Source organism: Misgurnus anguillicaudatus, chromosome 16 (assembly GCF_027580225.2).
Source record: "Misgurnus anguillicaudatus chromosome 16, ASM2758022v2, whole genome shotgun sequence".
NCBI classification, from domain to species: domain Eukaryota; kingdom Metazoa; phylum Chordata; class Actinopteri; order Cypriniformes; family Cobitidae; genus Misgurnus; species Misgurnus anguillicaudatus.
The window spans coordinates 21,075,268-21,088,231 of NC_073352.2; the positions used below are offsets into that span (position 1 = coordinate 21,075,268).

Below are 12,964 nucleotides of genomic sequence, written 5' to 3' on the forward strand. Positions count from 1 at the left end.
AGTGATCTGGCTAGTGGCTAAACTGAACTCTTGAACAAATTCCTAGTCAAAAATAACTAATGTTTTTGTTTCCTTAAGACGAGGGGAGACTGCGATCATGGATCAATCAGCACTATGTGAAGGGAGGTTTGGCAGCAGATCTGTAGTTAACATTGTATACATTAATCAAACGTAAGCTTGTTGTATATGTTCAAACAGGGAGGAAAACCCTGTTTTGAATTTTATTTTCATTATATGCTCATTTCAACAAAGGTGATTGCGACATGAGGCTTTGATTTGCATGTAAACATTTATGCCACTTTGTAGAAGTCACTGAAATATGTAATAAAGTTTATTTAACTAAGTTTGGGAGGAGCATGGTTATGTAATCCATCAGCAAAAAAATATTATGGCCGTCACTTACTGTCTCGTGAAAGTTTTCCCTCCTCCACCCAATCGCCTCACTCTACGCTGGTATATCTATGCCATTTAAAGAGGGGGACTCATACTCTGGTTTCGGGCTATTATTCCTCCCCTTGGACAGCACACCAAATATGCTTTTTTGTATAACTATTCATCCCAAAATTACTAAGAATGGCTATGAATTTTGGTCAATATCACCCAGCCAGGGATTTATTGTAAACATATGTGTACTTTTGTGAAGACCTACAAGCGTGTGCCTTTTATATCAGGTCGGCCTTCTGTTGTCCATGCATTCATTTTTGTTTACAAATGTAATGTTAGTGTGTGTGCAATTGCCTGTGCGTGTGTTGAGGGAGATTAACATGCTGAATTATTCATCCTCTTGTTGGAGTTAATAACAGTGGCGTATCTGGGGGATCGGGTCTGATGGTTGTTTGTTCTATGATAAGCTGACGGAACTCTTATCTCATGGGCCAGCACTAAATTAGGCAGTTTTTTCCCGATTTAAATCTCAAATGTCTTCTCCTTACCTAAGAGTCAAAGCTCACTGTGAACCGGCATTTGACATTAGGCTTATGGTGCTTTTTCATTGCATTGTAGTACCCCACGGTTTGGTTTGGGTAGGGTCAGCTCACCTCACTTTGGCTTGGCTAGCTTTTCCATTGAGTTCAGTAACACTTTGCAGTGGGAGTGATTATAGGCGTGTCGTTATATTTGTGCTGCCTACTGCTGTGACATCATACAAGGGAGAGTGTCGTTGTACATTCCCATACATTTATTTATTTCTCAGTCTGCCACAAAATTAAAATCGACCACCACAATTAAATGCTTGCACATCGCGTTTATCACTGCCTCTGTCTCACATGACAGTTTCTGTATAAACACCCGTGGCATCAGTCGACGCCCTCCGCTGAACCTCATTTAAATTGCATTTAAGCACATATGCGGACATGCGCGTCGCGACTGCCGCCACAAACTGCAAGTCGGGAAAAAACAGTGTTATGGTATTCATAATTCTCAACCTGTGGATGTTTTTCATCACCAAAAGGGAGTTTGGGAACTTAAAGCAAAGCACAGATGACAACAGGTTTACTCGAGACAGCGCAAGCTAGCACGAAGGTAAAGCTAATCTTTTACATTATAGTGATGACGCTGGTAGTGACGATTCTCCCAGACCAATCAGTGATCTACAGTGATTTCGCGTCACGTTTTGGAATCAGCTCAGGTCGCTTGGAACCCCAACCGAGGTGGTACTAAAAATAGTATTGGGTACTGCACCCAGTGTTAAAAGCCCCCCCAAAAAAGCTGACCAAACCATGGGGTTTAATGCAATGGAAAAGCACCTTGTAATTGAAGTCAAAGGTCACTCACACAAAGGTGTGAGTGAGTGACCTGAGTAGTACAGTAGGAAGATGTGTAGCTTTAAAGAACAGAGCTTACAGTAGTGTGTTTATGCCTGCATCTGAGTTTTTGACAGTAAGCAGGTACCTGTCTCATTAGTACGGATTATTCCAAGCACTTCCTGCTGCCTGTGGCTTCATCCACAAGTATGTGTGTCTGTTTTACAGGAATATGAAGGTATATCTGTCAATTTGCTCCAGTTGTGTCTGTTTCTTCCTGTATTTGTTTGTCTTGTCCTGTCACTGTAAATATGACGTCTGTCATCAAGTGGCCGCACTGCCTCACACATATGCTGACTACAAGTCAAACCCACTAATTCCAAAATGCATTGTGCTCAAAGTGGTTTAATTAAGATGTGGTTTAATAACGAACTTTAAAACACCTGAAAGGCAAAAGGACACTGGGACTGGGACAGTAATCTCAAGCTTCCTCTAAAATTACTCATTCGCATTCCTGGTCTGAACAAGGAAATGTCCAGATTCATTGTGAAGCAATCTCATTGAATGACAAAGCACTCATTTTTATGCTATTAATGGTGGCAAATAATCCTCTCACTCCTGGTTAAACAGACGAGAGGAAACAATCCTACTTTTTAATGGAAAGGTGCGAGGCTTCCATTCTCTGAGCTCAGCTGTGCAGGTGAACTAATTTCAGAATTCTGTAATTCGACTGAGAAAATGAGGTAAATCAAACGCCAGTCTTTGAATTTGAATAATCTACATCTTGAGACAAAAGGACCGACCGGTGATTTGCAAATGAACAGTCTATCAGCTATAGCTCAACTCACTCTTAGTCGAGTCGCATTAAATGGCAGCTAAATCATACTGCATGGGCTCAGAGACTTTGCTAAAATTACAGGATGTTTAGAACCAATCTCATAGCATATTTTATGAGGTGGCGAATTTGTATGAATTTTTTTACGACTAAATTTGTATGTTTTTTGTATGATTTGTGATGTTGGGTTTAGGGGCAGGGTATGGGAGGGTATATTCATATGTTTCTGTACAATTCACTTACATATACAAATACAAACGAATTACCTAATTTGTACAAATTCCTGTGAGATCAGGTGTGAGATCAGGTTTTAGGCACACACTCATAATACCTGACCTTGCAATAATAAAAGTATGAATATAATCACTTTCATAATGTTCACAGTGTTGCATAAATGTTCCTGTAACTCAATTGAAACATTACGTTGGCAGCAAAAAGCAGTTTTGAACCCCAGGGTGCACACATACTGATAAAATGGATAGCTTGCATTCACTTTGGATAAAAGCGTCTATAAAATGCATAAATGTAAATAAGCTTCATATAACACAACTTTTTCCCTCTTCTCAGAAGAGTCTTGGTTGACTGGAATAAACTTTTACTATTCAACCTTCAGGTAAATACTTAAAATGGCCCTTGTATATAAATGCTATATTTAGATCAAGCAATTGCCACCCATAGAGCCCTGAGTGTACAAAATATCACATAAAGCTCTTAGTTTTGTAGGAAGTGACGGCTTGGAAGCCTTTCGCACTAATTGCTGACCTCAGTGTGGGTTGACAGAAAGTCCTGTATTGTAAAAAAATAAGCAAAATGTAAAAGTTTGTCTTTATATTTATTTAGCTGAATAAAATACAGGTGCTGTGCACTGGAGAACAGATCTGACTTTTATAGCTAAATGGATTTAGTGAATGATTAATTAGCTGATGTTTATTTATTTGTATGATCAAATATTGACTTTGTTTTAAACAGTTTTAAACATTTCAGTTTTGTATGTACCCTTTCAGCATCTGTATAATATAGTCCTACATGAATGATGAAACCAGATGGTAAAACTGCTACGCTGTTTGTGAAAGAACACAAAAATATAATGTAAGCATTGTTTAATTTATCTCTTGCACATGGTGTGTACATTGAGGTTTATTAGTTGAGTCCTCGGTAAGTATTATTCCTTTTGTAACCTCTAGATGCCGCTAAGAGCACAATGAAGATTTCCTGCTGCGCTCCTTTTACAGCGCCGCTTATGCACCCGATGTTTTTCTCTCCCTCCTACTTAGTGCACTCATGACAGCGTGATAAACTGCATAATATCATTTCACGTGGTGTGTTGATGCAGCTGATTTATTTTGAACAAAATCTAGAATGACTGAAAACCGCGTTGAGTCGAGACAATTTGCCATCAATTACTCAAAGCGTCCCTGGTGTCCTGTTTTTAGTTTGGGTTAGGACGAAAATAATATTTTAATGTTACGTTTACACTTGCAGTTGCATAACTGTAAATATGTTGTATCACACTGCAGAGCTTTTATTTGTTTGTATTGTATTGTATTTCTTTTTTTTTTTGGATAAGGGGTGCCTTAGAAGGATCGTGGGTTTCGTGCGCGATGTGACAAGGGTCAAGGGGGCGAGAATCGAAATCATAAGCTATTCTCGGGGTTTCGGAGGTGCATCCGAAAGTGGCTCTCCTTGGGACATGTCCCACTTGGTGTTGTGTGGGTAAATAAGATAGATTTTTTGTTGTGGATTACACAGCTCCGCCCACAACTATTCAAAATGATGTTCTCGTAGAGAGAGTTAGAGAGAGAGAGAGAGAGAGAGAGAGAGAGAGAGAGAATCGGTCGGAAATCACTCTCACATAGGCTAGCCACCGTGTACACGCGCAAGTAAGCTGCGACGAGAGCGCGAGCGAGCGTTCTTGGTAACTGTCACGAAACACTGAGAGGTGAACAGATGATGAGAGCACGCGCACTGGACATTACCGGACACAGCCTTGGAAGGTTTTCTCATTTTTTGACTTTCACCTGCTGATTGATAGAAGCCAATAAGTTTTGGAGGATGCTGTCTGTGTAAGCCGTGTGGAATTGGAGCTTTCGAGATGTTGTGATTCCGGTCCGGAGTAGCGTTGGTTCGGGGTTTCCTGCCGTGCGCAAAGAGAGGACACTTCTCTCAGATGCGCGTAACTACCATCAGCCAAGTTACGCGCTCTTGTTTTCTGACCCGAAAGACTTTTCGCTAACATTTAAGCGGACCCTCAATGTAAAAAGAGGAATTTTAAGACAGCTGACAGAGGGAAAGGGTGCTGTTTTATATCGATAGGATTGCGGTGGTGCTGAATTTTGGATACCAAAAGCGCTTGATTTGTGGAAAGGGGACGCGGCGGACGCTCCGGCTGCATCACTCAAGACTTGTACTAGGAGTATTAATCCTTCAAGGTATACTTTTTATATTTTTACTATTTTATACATGTTAACATTTTGTCTTATCCAAGTTTTTACAAGCTTTAATTTTATCATCACAATGAGGTTACAACAGGGAGTCGGCAATGTAATCTGTACATATAGGCTATAGAATATATAGGGTTCGATGCTTAAAGCGTATTTGCCGCACCGAATTATAATGAATCTTAACAAGATTACATGGATATGTTTTGAATCAACTATTACAATAATGTCTAGGCAAATAAGTGTTAAGTACCCAAGCCGCACATCTCCATAGCCTATCCCAGTTTTATCGGCATATGAAGCTAACATCTCCGCTCGTTCTCAGAGCTGATTAGTTCATATGTGACATGCTTCCCCTACACTGCTGCTATTGATTTATCTACAAGAAACCGAGCGCTTCTCCCATCTATACACTTGACGTTACATTTCCACGTATAGAAAATAACCTCTCGACCCCATGGATCTACGAATTTAATATCTTTGAAGTTCCGGTCAGTGAAGCTTCATGTGAGAGATTTTAATCGATAACTCGTTATAATGTGTAATATGCAACTTTATTACCATGCGCCCTTCAACCGTCTTTCTATCCCTGAAAAATCCTCAAATTTAAACACAAACGTGCTTGCATTAAACGTGCCCGATGCCTGTAAATGCAGTCATTCAATAACCTAAAAAACAGTGTTTAATTTGTTTGTTTTATTTATTTATTTTTAAAGGGGCATTCATAAGTAAAACTCTGAAGTTTATCTAATTCGCTTATTGCTTGTTCGCTCCCACAACACCTGTTGCTCTCATTACGCACGTATCGCATACTAACGTAACGCTACCTCAAAATTGTGTCCGAAATGTCTCCTGCATTTTTTCCTCGGAATGCCGACTGGTCAAAACCTCGTGAAACACACATTAGTAATGTTTGTTAAAACAATGCAGTGCAATTCCTGTCACAAGAGCGGAATCTGGTCTTTCTGGCCGCTCCCGTCACCGGCTTGCTTTGAAACCTGTTTTTCTGGTCCGAGTGAAAAACAGGTGTGAAAACACGCCAGAACTTTAGCGAAGTCAGTCGCACAGCTGTGAGCTGACATCTTTTGCTTTACGTCCGACGGTCTAACTTCATTTGTAGGCAAAGCGTATAGCCGGATGTAAAATTTTACAGAAGCCCGCAGTGGTTTGCAAATGACCCAGTCGCGTGAAGGTAAAAGTCATTTCCCTTCGTCCCTTACTGTCGCATCGGTACAGGCACACACCGGCTCTCCAGCACATTATAAACTTATCCTTTCATGTTTCTGCCTTCTGTCTTTGTTTCCGACGCTTATAGGTGAATGTAGCCAAACAGCAAAATCAGGCTTCTGATCGTGTAACAATGCATTACCATTATAAACAGCTTATGGGCGTAGATAGCTACTCATGATGAGTATGAAAAAGAAAATGCTCACACAAACAAACAAAACAAACCCGCTGAACTAAGTCACGTCTGTACGCGATAAAACCGACGTACATGGGCTATGAAATTGCCCCAAAATGGGATATTTTATCTCAGGCTGAAGTACACTTAAAGCGATGTTACATCACGAAGTAGCGCACTGTACGTGCTTAAATTTGCATCATGCTATGAATGAAAAATAGATTTAAACTCTTTTCCCAGTTTGCAATATAGGCTACACAATGTATTGTCCGTTCATGCATTTTGTTTCTCCTTCCCCTAGCTTATAAACTCAATGCTATCAAAAAAATGTATGTTTTGTTGTTCATTTTTCTCACAATCCCTAAAAATACATTTCCATTATGGAATTTTAGACATATTAGTTATGGGAATGCTTCACTGTGAAGAGAAAGCAAATTTTTCTTTTTTTATTTGTAAGATCGCATCTGGTGTTTGACATTTATAGCCAAATATATAATTTATATTGATTGTTTAAATAGAAACAAAATATTGTAATGGAATTTTGGTTTGTTACATCAGCCATCAAAATGACTAACAAACCATCATCACTGCCTATCAAGCTTTCCATATCTGTAAGATTTTTAATTATTTATTTTATATATATATATATATATATATATATATATATATATATATATATATATACATCATTACACAAATTTAGTGCTTGTGCATTAAATTATCTATTTTTCTTAAGTTTTTAATAGTCTCTCCATCTGTTAACCCAACTTATTAGCAGTGGTCTCCAATCTTTGTCTCCACCATTGCGATATGTGTTTGTGTATTTACCCATGTGTAACAGTGTGAGGATTTGTGTGCCAGCCTTGTGACCGGCCAGCTTTCTATGTGTAACAGGCTGGTAGACGGCAGCGGGGCAGCAGTTCATCTCGTCTGAAAGCGGGTGCAGACTAATCTGGCCCCACAATGGCTGAATGAAATAATTAAAGTAATCCTCTGTGTCTTGCACTTGGATAGGAAGGGGGCCTTGGACCACCAATCCTTAACGGGTCACCGAAAGTCGTATAGCTGGTGACCCACTGAGCCTGTATGGCTGCAGAATAGGCTGATTTTTGAAATACAAAACTTAGGTGAACTCGGAGGCTTTTTAAAGTCCTGGACCATATGGCAGAATCGCAGCTATTGAGTAATGACGCATATAGCATTGAGGGTGTGTTTGTCAGAGTATGTATGTTGTTGTACGTCACCCGCTGCTTTGCTTTATTTTAGGTATTAGTGTGATTTCAGTGGGTACCGTTGTGAACACGGTTGCCAAGAAGAACAATAGCGAAAGGTTTCGAGTTTGTGGCCGCTAAAGTCGGTTAGTATGAGTGTGTTGTATTCACATTAGGTATACTCGGTCTCAAAATCTATTTGTGCAGTTCATACTAATTAGTCAGCATTGAAATAGAGTCAATGCACGGAGTCCAACAGTTCACCTTGGGTAACAGTGAACAAACAGATCTGAGCCTTTTATGCCTTTATTTTACTGTTTCTGAAGGTGAGAGAGGTAAACGCTCGAGCTGCATACTAAATTGTCTGTTGAGTTTGAGTTAAACATTAACCTAGAACAAATCCTGCACTCTCACTTCCTTCTAAGTCAATCATTCTCCTGGCTTTAGACTCTGAACCCTCATAAATGTCAACGTTTAATTTAATTCTTTAATTATTGCCCTGAAACCAGGACGTTAAATGGAGATGGGTTAGAACAACCATTAACTGGACTCTGATGCCCGGTGTGTTACCATGACATACGATTCGTCCAGGAATCTGACTCCAATAGGGATATTCACGCAAATGCTTTAATGGCACCTAGAATCACCTTGCTCTTTCACATTGACAAGGTTGCCACCATAGGGGCAACTTGGCTGAGGTACACTATTCTCATTTTCCCATGCCATTTTTTTTTCTTTTAAGGAAGCTACGTGTAGTTGGCAAAGGAGGGTGAGCTATACTACAATGCCGAATTCCTTGTTACAGGTCTCTAAAGAGAAAAGAAGGCGAGCAAGTGAAAGAAAATCATACAGCAATTTTAAAGCATGTCAGCGGGGGAGGCTTTAGAATAGTAATTAGCCCTTTAAATCTGTTAACCTCCCCCTGCGCGACAACACAATGGTCTGCTCGACAGCATATATATGTGTCTTTCTGAGAGGGCACCGAAGGGCAAAGAAGATTGGTGTGCTCACATGAACGGTAAAGACGGGGAGAGAGCATTGTAAGAGGTGTTGTTACAAGAGACCAGGTGTGAAATGAACATAATGTGGTTTTTGTGGTGAGAGAAAGACAGGAAATGAGAGAAGAACCACGTTTCCAAATGCTTATGCAAAACTTCTGGCCAAATGTACTGTGAATAATCCGCAAAGAGCTGATGGTGAGACTCCGGAGAGGAACGCTGATCCACGCCTTCTTCTGCCCTCACGGCTATTGATTATATTAATGACATCCAGCTTATACACAGCAGTACAAGATGAATTAGGCTACACAGCCTGAGAGCCGAGCATAAATTCTCACTGGATTATGACAGTAGTCATAAATACAGCACTCTGGCGACGCCTGTCTCCCTCCGTTGAGATCTTCGTCGTGCCTCGATGATGTTGTTGTTGAAAACATTATTAAAGAGGTGGACAGCGCTTGTTGATTTAGGGTTTGTGCGTTGTGTCATCATAAATCTGATTTCTGACCATGTAATGGTGACAATCACAGCCTGGAGATGAAGAAAAGCCCTATGGATGGCCCATTGTCATTGTAATGGCTAGGTGTATTGTGTACCTGTGTGAAAGCCACGTGCTAACTCTCTGCAACTGAAAGCAAAGCTGTTTGCTACATACCAGTAGTCGATTTGACTCTGTTAAGGTCTCCTGTGTCTTGTAAATGTTGCCGGCGTTAAAGGCGTGCCACTCATATGCACTGACACATTTCCATTACAAAGGAAAGTTCTTAGCCAAAGAAACTGAGCTATTGCCATCGCTAGGTTTTATATACTGAGACAAGCTTTTCCAAAGGTTTTCCCAGAATGTCTGCGCACGCTGACATACCTTTTCTGCTGTTGTTTTTAGTAGTGTCACACACACCCACGGACAAACGCCGCATACATATATGTGCATGCAAACACATTTGCAGCTTGGCGAAAATGTTTCTCAGTCGGCAGAGTGTGGGAAAGGATGTGCGGGACTGTGAAGCCCCGTTTGGATACATCAGGGTTCCCAGTGTACAGTGACTCTTTATCACACACTCTCTCCACTGGACCCTTGAGACAGAAAGTCGTGAGAGCTCCTTAAACCCATTCATCACAACAAACAGATTCACATGCGTGTGCTTTTTATGTAACGGAGCTGCTTTGAGCTTTGTTGATTTTTCCAATGCATGGTGGAAAATTTGTTGCTTTGATTTGAAGTATATAAATAAATCATATCCTTTTTTGAGCAAATGCCAAAAGTCCTTGACCCATTTATTTTTTAATGCTGCTCATGACACTACAAAAACTTCTCCAGAGCAAACATCAGGAGAACTTCAGACAGATGTCTGTGAAATTCCAGCTGGTTTTTCATACCACAATGAGGGGTACACGGCTCTAAAGGTGTGGTATTTTTCACCTCCCAACCCTATTTGCGACCCACACTGTTTAATTAGCCACACGAAAGTATGCCAGAGTCGTCTGTCTCGACAGATTCAGAATTAGACTACGAAATTAGCGCGAAACAAGTCAGGATCCCATCCAATGTGTGATCGGGGTCACACATCCCTCCCTCCATTTCGACCTCATTAGGGTATTGCTCTCGTTGCAGTTTCGTTGGCATTGTTGTGTCGCTGTAGGTGTGAGCAAGTCTGCGCATTTCGACTGGTGTCTAATTTGTTTGTTTATTTTAAAATGCATTTGCCATGCAGATGTGAATGATCTGTCGTATGGAGAGGTGTGTGCATCTGTTACGGCATCATTAGTATTTTTTGTTGTTGTTGTTTTTGCTCTAACTAGCTGTTTTCTCTTTTAATGTATTCGTAAAAGGCTATGTAATGCATTGCTAATGGAAAAATATTGAATGGTACATGGACTGAACAACTAATCAATACTGATGAGTGTTGGGGAGAACCCACTTCCTATCACTCACAAATAGTGTCTCTGCTTTGTTTAAACGTCACAAAATAACTGCCAGCAATGTTCTATATATAATATAATATAATATAAACAAAGACTGTTCTGCTTTGCATTCTCAGGTTTTTTTATTCACATGCCAAATATATCTAACAGCGCTCTCGCATTTTCTATTAGTGCTGGGACTGGTTGAGGTGTCTGGGCAGTAATCTAGCAGCCCTGCCTCATTAGCCAAGTGCACCACGGTGGGATAACATTTCACATATGTTAGGCACTGTTTACACCTTTTATTAAGATGCGCTTTGGTCGAGCGGAACACAAGTGGATGATGCTAAATACAGGTGTAAATGGGACATGCAGAGGTATTCAAAAACGCATTTGACCAGATTGCTTTTGTGATGTAAACGCTAATGTGGTTAAATGCAATTGAGCAGCCACAAAAGTCCGCCTAACGTATAATGTACAAGCACATTGTTATTACATATGTCCTGTTTGGCGCTCTGTAGGCAATCATTGATAAAACTAAAGTGCATGCGGGGGAATCTTTCATTTTTGTTTCTTTTTTGCGTTAGCAAATTTCATCAATTGCTATGAAATATCTGGGTAAGCCCTAACATATACAGTACTGTGCAAAAGTCTTAGGCCACCATCACCAGCTTTGTTGTTTTAGCAAAGTTTTAATGTCCATCCATATTTATTTTTCACTCTTTTTTAAGATACAAACAGAAAATGTGTGCACAAAATTAAAAACAAAACAATTTTCAGAACTAAATGTCTTCTTCATGCATCAGTCAGTATTTAGTGTGACCTCTCTTGGCACGAAACACTGAAGTCCTGAAGTCATTCGATTAGAATTATAAATTAGGATTTAATTTCATTTAGGTTTAAGAGATCCTGCAGCTGCCTGCTATTGCTCAAGTGGAAGGGGAGTTTACCCTAAAAAATTTACACTTCAGCTTATACTTGTATACTGTTTTTAATACTACATACACATTTCCTGTATTTTCTGGTTGTTTTCTAATAAAGAGACTGAGAAATAATTATATATGATCACTGTAACATTGCAAAAACAGCAAATCTAATGGTAGCATAGTGGCCTAAGACTTTTGCACAGTACTGTATATCTATAAAACTAAGTGCAGCATGTTTACTAACAACACAAGCAACGTTACTCTGACGTTATATTAGTGCACATCAACTTACACCCGTCATTTCTCTCACTCATGTGAATGTGTCTCTCTTGTCCACTTGTGATTCGATCGACCAAAATGCATCTTAATACCAGGTACAGTATAAATAAACAAGCACTCTGCATTTACCACAGTGGGAAACTTTAAAGTAACCTGACCTTTAATGTGATGAATTAAACAGACGCTTGTTTATTTATTTGATTGTTCTTTTGTAGTCGCGCATGATAAGGTTGTTAATGTTTGGTAAAGTGGCATGACGGGACAGTCGTGAAGACACCCCTCGAAGCGCCATCTCTTTCCACTGTGTGACTGTGATGTTGCAGCAAATTGGGAACCATTTGCTGTGAATAGCTATCAGCTGAAGTGGCCATTGAAAGATTAGAAAAGAACCCTCCTGCGACCTCTTCAATAACTTGGAGAGTTAAACAGGAAACAGAAAGACTCTGCTAGCAGTGTCGTGGTTTTTGTGTAGTTTTTTTTTCTTTCAGGCTCCAGCCGTGTTTCTTTATATGGCCATTATTTGGTCTCTTTTCACATCCTATTTATTTAAAAATGTTAGAATAGCTTAGACAGAGTACCATCAATAATACAAAATGAATTAATAGACAACGGTGTAAAAGTAATAAGGAACGAAGGCTATAAATCTGTGTTTAGCACAAAAAGCAAATCTCAGCTTTTATCACAAATTTCCACCATGTTCATATTTTGAGTATAAGTTCAAAGAACGAACAAATCTTTAACAAAGAATAAAAGGAGATTCAAAGGAGAACAACCCCGGTTTTTCAATATTTTACTATGTTCTTACCTCAACTTAGACAAATTAATACATACCTATCTATCTTCCAATGTGCTCACTTAATCTTTGTACAGCGCCTCGTAAATGTGTTAGCATTTAGCCTAGCCCCATTCATTCCTATGGCTCCAAACAGGGATGAATTTAGAAGCCACCAAACACTTCCATGTTTTCCTTATTTAAAGACTGTTACATGAGTAGTTACACAAGTAAGTATGGTGGCACAAAATAAAACTTTTGTTTGTAGCAATAGGAATGAATGGGGCTAGGCTAAATGCTAACCCATTCAAAAAGCGCTGTACAAAGATTAAAAGTGCATGCATTGAAAAAGATAGGTATGTATTAATTCATCTAAGTTGAGGTAAGAACATAGTAAAAAATTAAAAACATTGTTTTTTTTCCTTAAAAAGTGCTAGTAAATATAAAAATAATGCCATG

The 12,964-nt window shown here is 39.6% G+C and overlaps 1 protein-coding gene across 6 annotated transcripts in view; it reads left to right on the forward strand.

Annotated features, from left to right (window-relative positions):
• Nucleotides 1-12,964, forward strand: part of pcdh1b (protocadherin 1b) — a 188,809-nt gene that overhangs the window by 10,609 nt on the left and 165,236 nt on the right. For 3 of the 6 annotated variants that reach the window (XR_012357973.1, XM_073854340.1, XM_073854339.1), the window contains exon 1: nt 4,390-5,006. The exons of 1 other annotated variant lie outside the window; for it this stretch is intronic. The gene's annotated coding sequence lies outside the window, so the exon portion shown is untranslated. Of the gene's footprint in view, nt 1-4,388; nt 5,007-12,964 lie in introns of those variants that run through there. 2 more of the 6 variants (XM_073854337.1, XM_055178444.2) reach the window with 1 other exon arrangement.